The sequence below is a fragment of the Balaenoptera acutorostrata genome, chromosome 2, assembly GCF_949987535.1.
Source record: "Balaenoptera acutorostrata chromosome 2, mBalAcu1.1, whole genome shotgun sequence".
Taxonomy (NCBI): Eukaryota; Metazoa; Chordata; class Mammalia; order Artiodactyla; family Balaenopteridae; genus Balaenoptera; species Balaenoptera acutorostrata.
In genome coordinates, this window is record NC_080065.1 from 160,562,622 (window position 1) to 160,575,620 (window position 12,999).

The 12,999-nt window shown below is 48.7% G+C and overlaps 1 protein-coding gene across 3 annotated transcripts in view; it reads left to right on the top strand.

The window, feature by feature from the left end:
- Positions 1-692: 692 nt before the first annotated feature.
- HRH2 (histamine receptor H2) overlaps positions 693-12,999 on the top strand; it is a 47,996-nt gene continuing 35,689 nt past the window's right edge. For 2 of the 3 annotated variants that reach the window (XR_009006752.1, XM_057539059.1), the window contains exon 1: positions 693-848. The gene's annotated coding sequence lies outside the window, so the exon portion shown is untranslated. The remainder of the gene's footprint in view (positions 849-12,999) is intronic. The other variant, XM_057539065.1, reaches the window with a different exon arrangement.

Sequence of the window (12,999 nt, forward strand, 5' to 3'; positions counted from 1 at the left end):
AGCTCCACTGATTTTTTTTTTTCTTTTTTTAAATTAATAACCCCTGAACTGATTTCTCTGTGCCTTAAGCCTCGGGCCCTCTGTCTTTCCAGACTTCGGATCCCAGAATTATCCAGACTTTTCCCTTGAAACTAGTTCTTTCTCCCTCTTCTAGCTTGATTCCAGGCGGCTAGGAGCCGGGCACCCAAGGGAAGGGGTGCCACCTGATCCCGTGGGTCTAGCCCTCCCAGGGCAGGCCCTCCAGCGACGGGCAGAAGCCAGCGCTGGGCCGCAGAGGGAAGTCCCCTTGCACTCAGCCGGTTACTGCACACCTGGAAGCTGGCTCCCAGGCCAGGCAGTGCGGGGAGTGCGGGGAGTGGGTGGGGGGAGAAAAGCGAGAGAAAGAGGGGGCCGCCTGACAGAAAGAAAGACGAAAGGGAAAGTGTCAGAGCCAGAGAGAGAAGGAAAGAAGGTCCAGGAGAAAGGAAAAGAGAGAATGTGGGAGAGCGTGTGGAGAGGGAGAAAAGCCAAGGAAGAGAGAATGTGAGTGTGTGCGCGCCGCGCGCACGGAGTGGGAGAAAGAGAGGAGAGAGAGGGGGAGAGAAAGAGACTTGGAGAGGGAAGGAAGGGAAGGAGCGCTTGGAAGCCAGGAGGAGCGAGTTGGAGGCGGAGACGAGGAAGTGGGTGCGAGGCGCAGGGCGCGGGCGGGGCGCACCGCCAGCTCCATCCCCGGCCGGAGCGCAGCCGGCGCGGGCGCCGGACGGAGGCGAGCCGGAGCGGAACCACCGCAGCGGCAGCAGCTCCAGGTAGCACCGCCGCCGCCTCCCCGCGGGGCCTGAGCTCGGGGTGGGGTCCCCTGGCGGGCGCTGGTGAGTAGAGGAGCCGCCTCGGGCGGCTGCTCCCGGTTCCCCGCCGCCGTCTTGACTCTGACCCCGGGTTCGAACCCCGGCCCCTCCGCGCGCTGACTGTGCCTGACCTTGGGAACGTCGCTGCGCTGGCGAGCTTCAGTTACCCTCTGTGACTCGCGGGGGCGGGGGCGGGGGGTGGCGCCCTGGGACGCCTTGCGAGCGCGGGATGCAACCCCGGTCGGTCTGCGGCAGTGCTCTGGGCGCGGGGTCGGGTGGAGGTCCGCTCAAACCCCCTTGGGGGTGGATTTGGAAAATCCACTTTCGCCGAAATAGCCCTTGTTTTGTTCCCGGGTCTGGGCGCTGGCGGTTTCTCAGGGCCATGTGTCTGTGGGCACAGGGCACGACTTTCTGCTTAAGGAAAGCAGGTAGAGGGCAGGGGGTGGGCGGGGAGGAGGCTCCTAGATCCTCAGGCAGCCTCCGTCCCCCCGGATGCCCGATGCCCGGGAGCGGGAGCTTCCAGGATGAGCCCGGCAAGTGGCCTTGGCTTAGAGGCTTGGAAATCCAGTTGTGCCGCTTGAGTAGGACAGCTGACCTTGAGCGTGGGAGCCTCAGTTTCCTCCCCCATGAAAAGGGCCGTGCTAACGCCGCCTTTGAGGTGGTTGTGAGCATAAGGAGGTGGGGGTAGGAAAGTACCTGCGGGTTGTGGTATTCCCCAGTGGCAGCTGTCATATCCTAACTCGCGTGGCCAGAGTCCTGGTGCTGGTTGCCTCCTGGGAACTCATTTGTACGTGCTAGGTGCTCTCTGGTCTCCTATGCCAGAGATGGTTAGTGGTCCAGCTGGGCGTGAAGCAGGACCCAGAGAATGGGGGGCGGGGGTGTCAGGGGTCCCACTCCCCGACCCAGACATACATCCTGGTGGTTCTTTTAGACATGAAATCTTTGAGATGACAGCTTATGTCCAGTAGACTCCTGGCTGAATCTCTCCGAGCCTCAGTTTCCTTATTTGTGACAGAAAGTTATGAATTCCTCTCTATTCATGAGATTCCTGTTGCTGGAGGTTATGAAAGGCAATTAGTAAATTAGATTTATTGACATCTCTAGCTTGAGATATGAGGAGATTGAATAGAATGAGAAAAGAACACTTCTCTTGCACCTGCCCCGTGAAGGCCTGGTACTCAAAGCATTATGTATACGGTATTGGCTGTAGTCATGGCAATCATCATGGAAGCCGGCGCCATTAAACCCCAATCTACAGATAAGAAAATCAAGGCTCACAGGGTCTGTGATTTCCACAGGGTCACACTGGTGGCATGTGCCTGCCCTGGGACTGGCCCCAGTTCTGCCTGACTGTAGAGTGCTTCTCATAGGACCAAACCACCCCCAAAATATGTCTGTGAACGGTGTTCCTGGCACCTGGTTAGTTGGTTTCTTGTTGGCTGGTTTCTTGTTAAACATGTAATAGGAAGAGCTGCTACATAATCACTGGAGAAAGTGAGTCTGAAGGCTGGTGGTGGGGTGGGGGGGGTGCCTTTGCCAGGTGATTTCTCTAGGGGTCTGGAAGCAAGGAAGGTCACGACTCAACACCACATAGGAAGCAGACACCAGGCTGACTCATTCCAGCCCACCAACTTCTCTTCCTTCCTCTACCACCTTGTCCCAGTTCACCTCACCTCCATTAACCTCAGCCTAGACATCTCTGGGCTGCAAGAACGATTTCTGCATCCTCCCCTGATGACTAATGCAACTGACCCTACCAGCTGATGTGTCCTACGAGAAAAGAAGGCCAGCTGTTGTCCATCTCCACTAAGGCCTCCAGAGAAAGGGAAACAGGATTACGTCCCAATCCCAAGGATTTAGCTCAGCTTAGGGAGAAAGTCTCTGGTGATGGGAAAATGGACTCCTTGCTATGGGAAAATGGGTGTCCCAGCAGGCTGGAGAGGTTCCTTTGCCAAAAATGTTTTAAGAGAAGAGGAAGACATCCAAACAAAAGGATGGAAATATGGACAAAGGCTCTTTCAATTGGAAAGATATTCATCAACAATCAGAGAGCACCTAAATGTCTGACAGTAGGAGATCAATTAAGTAAACTATGAGACAGCCATGTGGCTACTAAAAATGGACAGTTCTTTTTTTTAATGATAAATTTTATGTTATGTCTATTTTACCACAATATTAAAATAAAAAACAAACTTGAATGGTCACCCATCTCAGACTAAAAGCCTAAATTCTTTTTTTTTTAATTATAGTTGATTTACAATGTTGTGTTAATTTCTGCTGTACGGCAAAGTGATTCAGTTATACATATACATATATATATATACATTCTTTTTTTAATATTCTTTTCCATTATGGTTTATCATAGGCTATTGAATGTAGTTCTCTGTGCTATACAATAGGACCCTGTTGCTTTTCCATTCTATATATAACAGCTTACATCTGCTAACCCCAAACTCCCACTCCGTCCCTCCCCCAACCCTCTCCCCCTTGGCCACCACCAGTCTCTTCTCTATGAAAAATGGACAGTTCTTAATGGATGGGGACATGCTTATGCTTATGCATATGCGTATATATGGCATAGTCACAAATTGGTGACAAGCACGTAAAAAAGACTGGAAGGAGATAAGTCAAATGGTGTTAACTGTGTTTGCCAGTGGGAGATTTATTCTTTCTTTATAATTTTTGAACTTTCCAGATTTTATGCAAATATAGTATTTTACACTATAATAATTAGCAGGCATAGAATTGTCTGGCTTCTAGTGACAATATACCCCACCCTCTCCCACCTCCTCCTGGTCAGCACCCAGGACAGGGCTGGTGCATGGATGCTTGTCAGTAATAAGGACACCTCTGTGTTGAGGTCTGGCAGGCACCTTAGAAGGAAGAAGGAATACTAAAATTTTAAGACCACTAATATCTGGCATTGGTTATGTTCTTACTGTGTGCTCATGATAACCCTATGAGGCAGGCACTATCAATACCCCATTTTACAGAGAAGAAACAAAGAGTCAGATACCTTCAGCCACTTGCCTAGTGTCACACAGGATTCAAGCCCAGGCCATCTAAATTCAGAGTCTACACTCCTAGCCAGAGTCCGGAAGTGTCAACAGACTCCATTGGCTGACATTTTAGTACCTATCACAGAAACCCTGGGGGAAGCAATGCATCTCTGCACTTTACAGGTAAAGAAATGGCTCAGGGAATTCCCCAGTGGTCCAGTGGTTAGGACTCGGCACTTTCACTGTGGGGGCCTGGGTTCGATCCCTGGTCATGGAACTAAAATAATAAATAAATAAAGATGGCAGCATCAACACCAATGTTCATAACGGCACTATTTACAATAGCCAAGACATGGAAGCAACCTAAATGTCCATCAACAGATGAATGGATAAAGAAGATGTGGTACATACATACAGTGGAATACTACTCAGCCATGAAAAAAATATATTATATATATAAATAACATATATTTTATATATATATCCTAATGGTTCTGTTTCTCTTCTCTGAAGAACTCTGACTGATACTTAGCATGTCAGAAACGGAACTCCTGTCCTTCCCCAAAGTCTGACCTACCTGCTCTCTTATTCATCTCAATTCATTGGCAGCTCCATCCTTTTGGTTGCCCAGACTGAAAATCTCAGAACCATCCTTTTCTTTTTTATTTTATTTATTTAAAAAAATTTTTAATCAATTTTTTAAGTTGAAGTATCATTGATTTTCAGTGTTGTGTTGGTTCGTGCAGCAAAGTGATTCAGATACCTATATGTACATGTGTTCTTTTTCGGATTCTTTTCCATTGTGGGTTGTTACGGGATGTTGAGTATGGTTCCTGGAGCCATCCTTAAAAGTTCTCTTTTTCTCATATATCACATGCAATCCATCATCAAATACCATTGGCTTTATCTTAAAAATATGTCCAGGGCTTCCCTGGTGGCGCAGTGGTTGAGAATCTGCCTGCCAATGCAGGGGACACGGGTTCGAGCCCTGGTCTGGGAGGATCCCACATGCCGCGGAGCAACTGGGCCCGTGAGCCACGGTTGCTGAGCCTGCGCGTCTGGAGCCTGTGCTCCGCAACAAGAGAGGCCGCGATGGTGAGAGGCCCGCGCACCGCGATGAAGAGTGGTCCCCACTTGCCACAACTAGAGAAAGCCCTCGCACAGAAACGAAGACCCAACACAGTCATAAATAAATAAATAAATAAATAAATAAAAAGAGAAAAAAAAAAATTCCATTTGAAAAAAAAAAAAATATATGTCCAAACTTACAGACTGGGAGAAAATATTTGCAAATGATGCAACTGACAAGGACTTAATTTCCAAAATATACAAACAGCTCAAACAACTCAATAACAAAAAAACAACCTGGACTTCCCTGGTGGCTCAGTGGTTAAGAATACGCCTGCCAATGCAGAGGATGTGGGTTTGATCCGGTCTGGGAACATCCCACATGCCATGGAGCAACTACGCCCATGCACCACAACTACTGAGCCTGTGCTCTAGAGCCCGCGAGCCACAACTACTGAAGCCTGCACGCCTAGAGCCCGTACTCTGCAACAAGAGAAGCCACCACAACGAGAAGCCCGCGCACTGCAACGAAGAGTAGTCCCCGCTCGCCGCAACTAGAGAAAGCCCACGTGCAGCAATGAAGACCCAACGCAGCCAAAAATAAATAATAAATTTATTTAAAAAAAAAATCCAGTCAAAAAATGGGCAGAAGACCTAAATAGACATTTCTACAAAGAAGACATACAGATAGCCAATAGGCATATGAAAATATGCTCAACATCGCTAATTACTAGAGAAATGCAAATCAAAACTACAGTGAGGTACCACCTCTCACCACTCAGAATGGCCATCATTAAAAAGTCCACAAATAACAAATGCTGGAGAGGGTGTGGAGAAAAGGGAACCCTCCTACACTGTTGGTGGGAATGTAAATTGACATAGCCACTATGGGAAACAGTATGGAGGTTCCTCAACAAACTAAAAATAAATTTGCCATATGATCCTGCAATCCCATTTCTGAGCATATATCTGGAGGAAACTATAATTTGAAAAGATACATTCACCCCAATGTTCATTGCACTATTTATAATTAGCCAACCTAAATGTCCATCGACAGATGAATGGATAAAGAAGATGTGGTACATATATACAATGGAATATTACCAGCCATAAAAAAGAACAAAATAATGCCATTTGCAGCAACGTGGATGCAACTAGAGATTATCATACTAAGTGAAGTAAGGCAGACAGAGAAAGACAAATACCACATGATATCACTTATATGTGGAATCTAAAATATGTCACAAATGAATGTACCTACGAAAAAGAAACAGACTCACAGACATAGGGAACAGACTTGTGGTTGCTGGGGGCGGGTGGGGAGAGGATGGAGTGGGAGTTTGGGGTGAGTAGATGCAAACTATTGTATATAGAATGGATAAACAACAAGGTCCTACCGTATAGCACAGGGAACTATATTCAATGTCTTGTGATAAACCATAATGGAAAAGAATATGAAAAAGAATGTATGTGTATGTATAACTGAATCACTTTGCTGTTCAGTAGAAATTAACACAACATTGTAAATCAACAAAACTTCAATTAAAAAAATGATTTTAAATGTCAAAAAAAAAAAAAAAGATCCCACAAGCCGCATGGCATGGCCAAAATAAAGGAAAAAATAATTAAGTTAAATTTCTTTTTAAAAAAGAAAACAAACGGCACAGCAGTGACCTCCAAAGTGCCAGGCCTTGTGCTGGATGCTGGGGACCCAAAGGTACATAAGGTGCCCTCCCTACACGGGTGTGGGGAAGAGTGGTGTGTAAACAGTGTCCCCAGGGCTTTCATGCAGGTGGGGTTGTTTAGGAAACTGTGGGACCTCAGAGGACGAAGGGTGAAGGCTCCCCAGACAAGATGATATCTGAAATGCTTCTGGAAGGATAAGCAGGAATCCACCAGGTGAGTAAGAGAGGATAGAACAGTAGTTCTCAACGGGGCACAGTTTGGTCCCCAGGGACATTTGTCGATGTCTGGAGATATTTTTGATTGTTACAACTGGGGTGGGGGGGTGTGCTGACATCTAGTGGGTAGAGGGCAGGTGTGCTGCTGAACATCCCACAATGCCCCCATAACAAAGAATTAACCTGTCCAAAATGTCAACAGTGCTGAGTTGAGGAACCCTGGCTCAGAAGAGAAGGGCCTTCCTGAGCAGGGATCGGCCTGCATGGATATTTACTAAGCGCCTCCTTTGAGCCTGTGATTGCACTGCTGGCTGTCTGGACTCCCTGCTGCCACTCTGCCCCCACCACCCACCAGAGTGGTCTCTTTTTTTAAAACATAAAAGCTGTATAGAGATATAAATCACATGCCATAAAATTCACCCCCTTAAATTATACAGGTCAGTTGCTTTGGGTATATTCACAGAATTGTACAACCATTACTGCTATCTAATTCCAGAACATTTTCATCACCCCAAAAAGAAACTTTGTAAACATTGGCTGTCACTCCCTATCCACCCCCACTCCCACCCAACCACTGATCTACTTTCTCTCTTTGTAGATGTGCCTATTCTGGACATTTCATACCAACGGAATCATACAGTGTGTGGCCTTTTGTGTCTGGCTTATTTCGCTTAGCATAATGTCCTCAAGGTTCATCCATGTTGTAGCGTGTGTCAGTACTTCATTGTTCTTTTATGGCCAAAATAATACTCCATTGTATAGATATACAGCATTTTGTTTATCCATTCATCAGTTGATGGCTATTTGGGTTGTTTCCACTTTTTTGGCTATTATGAATAATGTTGCTCTGAACATTTGTGTACAGGTTTTGTCAGGACATAAATTTTCATTTCTTTGGGGTACCTAAAAGTAGAATTATTAGGTCATATGATAACGCTATGTTTAATCCTTTGAGGAACCGTCAGAGTGTTTTCCAAAGCAGTGTTACCATTTTACATTCCCACCAGCAGTGTCTGAGGTTTCCAGCTTCTCCACACCCTCACCAATGTTTACGATCTGACTTTTGGATCCTAGCCATCCTAGTGGGTGTGAAGCGATATCATGGTGGTTTTGATTTGCATTCCCCGGATGGCTAATGAATTTTTGAACATCTTTTCGGGTGCTTATTAGCCATTTGTGTATCTTGTTTGCAGCACTGTCTATTCAGATCAGAATCATCTTTTGAAATTTGGTTGCGTCCTGCCCTTACTTAGACCGAAATGCAAACCCCATTAAGGTGTACAAGCCCTACAGGACTGGGCCTTGTCCCCACCTTCTACTGCACCTCCCCTGACTCACGCTGCTCTGGCCACGCTGGCCTCAAAGCAGCAAGCTGGTCCCCATGCAAGACTTTTGCACGGTTGGTCGAAACGCTGGTCGTTTCCTCTGCCCAGGTCATCATTTGCATAGCAGCTCTGGGGTCAGCCTCAGAAAGGGCTTCACTGTTCTCTCAGTCTCAAGGGGTTCCCTCCACCCCTAGGCCCTTTCTAGCACATCTCAAGGTTTCTTTTGATCATTATTTTTACTATCTAATAAGATCCAGGGGAACTGGCCTCCTGTGTGACCCTGGGCAAGCGGCTGTCCCTCTCTGGGTCCCAGCTGCCCCATCTGAAAACCAGAGGGGGCCGTATTGACTGATCTCATAGGGCCTTCTCAGCTTTGCCCTCCTTTGATGCCGGCTTCCCTGTGACAGTGCTGCCAGGAGGGCGCAGGCTTGGCGCCGTGGCAGTGAGGGAGAGATGGCTGGAGCCAAGTTGGTCACGGATCGGAACGGAGCAGGTGGCGTGGCTGATTATCGCCAGCCCCGTGGGGACAGTCTCTAGGAGCATGTGGCAGCCTGGACCTGGTGCCCAGCCTCCAGGAACGGCAGGAAGAATTGTCAACAGCTCCAACAAGGTCTCCACCTTGGCCACTTTCAGCTCTAGAGTCACCCACTTTTCCCATGAGAATAATCTTCTAACTTCCAAACCCTCTCTGAGCACTAGAGCCATTCAGTCCCGGGGGTCTGCTTGTGCCCTAGTCCTGGGCAGTGTGCCGAAGACACAGGGATGGATGAATGGGACACCTGCCAAAAGATTCCGGTGTAGTGGGGAAGGCAGACGTGTAACCCACAGTGGGACAGATGCAGCCCTGAAGCCATGAGCAAACCTCAGAGACTCCATTACCCACTGCCTTGGGGGAATCAGGGGAGGATTTGCAGAGCTGGGTGTGCAGGTGAAATGGAGTGCAGCAGGTAGACAGAGAGTGTCCGGGTATTAAAGGTGGAGAAAGAGGTGTGCAGAGACATAGCTGCGAAACCTCCAGGTGTGCTCAGGGCATTCAGAACAATTAGGTTTTGCCTGAGGCGCCAGGGACAGTGGAAGGAGGTAACGGAGGATTCGATTTGCCAGGGCCCTGATCATGAAAAGCCTGCAATGCCAAGCTGAGGAGTTTGGACTTTGCCCCTGTAGGCTGCAGGAGTCACGCAGAGACTTTAGGCTGAGGATAGAGGCGATTAGGTTGCACTTTTGAAAATGCCCTTTCTCCAGACAGCACGGAGGCAGGTGGGGCTGAGGAGAGAGTGGGAGGCCACGCACCTAATCGGGATGCCCTTGCTCTTGTCCAGGTGAGCAGGGATGAAGGCTGAAATGCTGCAGCTGGAGAGAAGACAACAGATTCAAAAGCTGTTTGGGAGGTAAAAGCACGTGAAGGAGGTGAGAGAGTCTAAATAATGAACGACACGGGAAGAGCTGATGCCAGCCTCCCAGGGTCCCAGCTATGACGAAGGAGGCACGGGAGCTGCGGGAGCTGGCGTAGGAGTGTGGCATTTTCCGGGTGGCTGAGAGACAGGATAGAGGCCTCGGGAGAGGGTGATCCAGACCCAGGGGTCAGGATGTACAAAGGCATGGAGGTGTGAGAATGTCGAGAGTTAAGGAAAGGGTGAGGCTTTCTGGTTGACTGGAGCACAGAGGGCATGATAGGAGGGGAGGGGAAACTGAGGCGGGGGAGGGCAGAAGGGGCAGAGGCTCTGGCATCGGGAGGCTGTTAGATGCCGGAGCAGAAGTCCCGGCTACAGCACTATTAAACCATCACTTCCAGACGCAGAGCGCTCACTACCCCCGAGAAAGCCCATCGCTAGGGTTAGTCACCCCTCTCCTGGACTCCTTACCAGACTTCCAGGGCAGAGATGGGTAAATGTCAGCCTGATCTTCAACCAGGAAGAAGACAGACTCCCCCCGAACAACTGACCAGTGAATTTGGTCTAGGGCAGAATTCTCAAAGGCATAATGAAAGGTAGGAGGGTGGTTAGAGAAGCAGGAAAATCCTGGGGGCTGACCTTGCCCTCCGAGAATACCGGGAGCGTGCCAAGATCATAGACGGTAGCTGGTGGAGGACATGCGCAGGGAACTCTAAGATATTTTTTTTTCAAAAGAGCCAACATTTAAAAATGAGGTTTCATTGAAAAGTTTGGATATTTTATTTTAAAGCCAGAAGAATTCACGTAAAAGCCAGATTTCCAGCTTCTCTTGCAGAATGTGGTGACTGGGGGGCGCTGGGCCCGTAGTGACCACAGTGGCCCCCCCTCTGGCCCAGGCAAGCATCCGCTGTCTGGGTCACCATGCCCACACCCACACAGTCCCACAGAGGGTGCAGACAGTTCACACACAGCCTGCCTGGGTCAGGAGGCCTTTGGATCTGGGAGGCAGAACCAGCCTCCTAACTTTCTCTTCCCCGGTGCCTTTCCCTTGCCCTGCATTCCCTAAACGGGTCCTCATTCTCAGGGGACCCTCCACGGTAAAAATAGGGCTGGGTGGGGGGACGGCGGAGAGCGGGTTCTAGGACCTTATTTGACCTTCTGGAAGCCCTGCAATCCAGAGCCCCTGTCAGTCACAGCACATGCCCGTGAGCTCAGTCAAGTCCACAGTAAGGCCCCAGCTGACTTGATTTGCCCCTGATTCATTCCCAGCACAGATTCCTTTGTTTAAGTAGCACCTTGTCCCCATTTGGGGAAATACTGCCTTTTTCGAAAGGTTTATTAGATAGTTAGGGCTTTTTCTTTTCACTTTTTGATTAAATAAAACACTGATACGGTTCAGAAGTGCAACATACAAAGGCGCGTGGTGTACAATCTACAAAGGCCCCCTCCACCCTGGCCCTGTCTGCCCTGCCCAAAAGAGAGGGTCAATTTTGTTATTTTGTTGCGATGTATCTTTTCAGATTTTCTTTATCCAAAAACATATACACTTCATATACAAACACATGTCTATGTACATATGTATTCTCACCTTTGACACAAGGGGAGCATATTATACACAGTTTTGCATCTTTGTGTTGATTTTTAGTCCCTGTAGAATTAATTCTTAGTGTAGAAGATTTTGAATAAGGAGATGTAGAAGAAAACAGTGACAAATCATTGTACTACCATCCAAAGAAAACCACTATTACCATTCAGCCTACCCTTCTACACATAAATTTTTTTTTAATTTATTTATTTATTTATTTATGGCTGTGCTGGGTCCTCGTTTCTGTGCGAGGGCTTTCTCCAGTTGCGGCAAGCGGGGGCCACTCCTCATCACGGTGCGCGGGCCTCCCACCGTCGCGGCCTCTCCCGTTACGGAGCACAGGCTCCAGACGCGCATGCTCAATAATTGTGGCTCACGGGCCCAGCCGCTCCGCGGCACGTGGGATCTTCCCAGACCAGGGCTCGAACCCGTGTCCCCTGCATTGGCAGGCAGATTCCCAACCACTGAGCCACCAGGGAAGCCCTACACATAAATTTTATTTGTTGTGTTTCTCCCCTGCCGGTTATCAGGGTAGGCGTAGTTACAATCTATATATACAATCTGAATCCCTCTATATACAATCTGAATCCTGCTGTTTTATTACTTAAATATAAGCATTTTCCCTTATTTCATAGTTTCCAAAATGTGATAGCAACAGCTCTAGTAATTCCATTACGGCATCATTTACTCAACTGTTCTTCTAGTTTTGACCGTGTAAAAGGCATTTGCAGTATTCACCTATCGTAAATAATAGTGAGACCTACAGTTCTGTATGTCTTTGGAGTTGTGTTGAGTGAGCACCTTCAGAAAGCCTGGCATCTAGAGCAGAAGCTGAGTAGCCATGAGTTGGTCCCCCAGGGCTGGTGGCTGGGGGGCTGGGAGAGCATAGCTGAGGGAGGGGATGTGGGTGAGGTCCTGGAAGAAGGGACCAGGAGGCCAGTGGGCAGCTGCAGGAAGGCGGGCTCTGGGCCCAGCATTGTGCTGAGTGCTTGTGCATCCGTAGAGCGTTCACACCTGCTGAGGGCTTGGTAAGCGCTGGGGCTTCACACACATTTGCCCAGTTACTCCTCACAACAGTCAGATAATGTGAGGATTATTGTTGTTTCCATTCTGCCAGGTGAGGAACCTGAGGTGGGAAGAATGCAAGCCGTTGTTCCCTACGGCTGCAGAGAGAAGCAGTGCAGCCAGAATTGGACCCAGGTAGCTGGTCCTAGGAGCACCTTGCTCTTAACCCCCACAAGCCTCTCGACACCCTTGTGTCTTTGGGATTATTATCCCCACTTCTCAGGAAGAAAAACTGAGGCTCAAAGCAGAGCCACCCAGCTAGCAGTGCCTCCCTGGCAAGCAACAGAGCTGGGATTCGAACGCACAGCAGCTGCTGGAAAAGACCTGATTTTCATCAGGGGGTCCTGGAGGCTGAGATGGGGGTGGGGTGAGGGGTGCACTGGGAGAAGCCTTCTGCCCCAAACTCAGACTCCGGGAGCCGCCCCTGTACTCAGACTCTTCCAGATGAAGACGTGTTTACTTGGGTGCCTTCTCTCGCGGGAGAGGAGGACAAGAAGACCAGAGAATGGCCATGGGGAGGGGAGGGACATTTACAGAGGAGGCATCACGCCTCTAGCACCATCCCTTTACCTTCACATTTCATCTTCCCAGCATCATGTGCTGTGGTTTTATGCCCATTTACAGGTGGGAAAACTGAGCCTCCGACTGGTTCTGGGTTCCTTTCCACTCTACGGTGTTAGCTTCCTGGCATGAGCAAAATACTCCCTTAAATGTGGGGCAGGCAGTCCTGGGGGTCCTGAAGTGGACTTGGGTGGTCAGTGGCACAGATAACCACAACCATCCAATCATACAGTGAGTGGGTTTTTCTTTCGATTCTCCTTCAGGCTTTCCTCTTTGTGTC